The sequence below is a fragment of the Myotis brandtii genome, unplaced genomic scaffold (genome assembly GCF_000412655.1).
Source record: "Myotis brandtii unplaced genomic scaffold, ASM41265v1 scaffold52, whole genome shotgun sequence".
In the NCBI taxonomy this organism is placed as follows: domain Eukaryota; kingdom Metazoa; phylum Chordata; class Mammalia; order Chiroptera; family Vespertilionidae; genus Myotis; species Myotis brandtii.
Genome location: NW_005369826.1, coordinates 1,207,027 through 1,207,360, shown reverse-complemented (window position 1 = coordinate 1,207,360; position 334 = coordinate 1,207,027). Strand labels below are relative to the sequence as shown.

At 43.7% G+C, this 334-nt stretch overlaps 1 protein-coding gene across 1 annotated transcript in view; it reads left to right on the top strand.

Moving 5' to 3' along the window:
* The window catches only part of LOC102248978 (chromosome unknown open reading frame, human C21orf91), a 23,132-nt gene that overhangs the window by 20,200 nt on the left and 2,598 nt on the right, over positions 1-334 (top strand). The window lies entirely within an intron of this gene.

Below are 334 nucleotides of genomic sequence, written 5' to 3'. Positions count from 1 at the left end.
TCGGACATCCCCCGAGGGGTTCCGGATTGGAGAGGGTGCAGGCTGGGCTGAGGGGACCCACCCCACCCCCGTCCCCCCATGCACGAATTTTGTGCACCGGGCCTCTAGTATTTTAATAAGACTTCTTGATTCTACATATCTAAGATTACATAACTAGATAGATAACTTCATTTTCCAGACTGTTTCCAAAGTTTCTAACTGGGGATCATGAACTATGTAGTGTTTAAGCAAAATTGACTTGATGGGTAGTGACTGGCACTTTTTAAAAACTGAAACAAAATGGGATATATCAGAATCCAGTGGACCTAAGTGCTTTTCAGTGAAACTTTTGTTG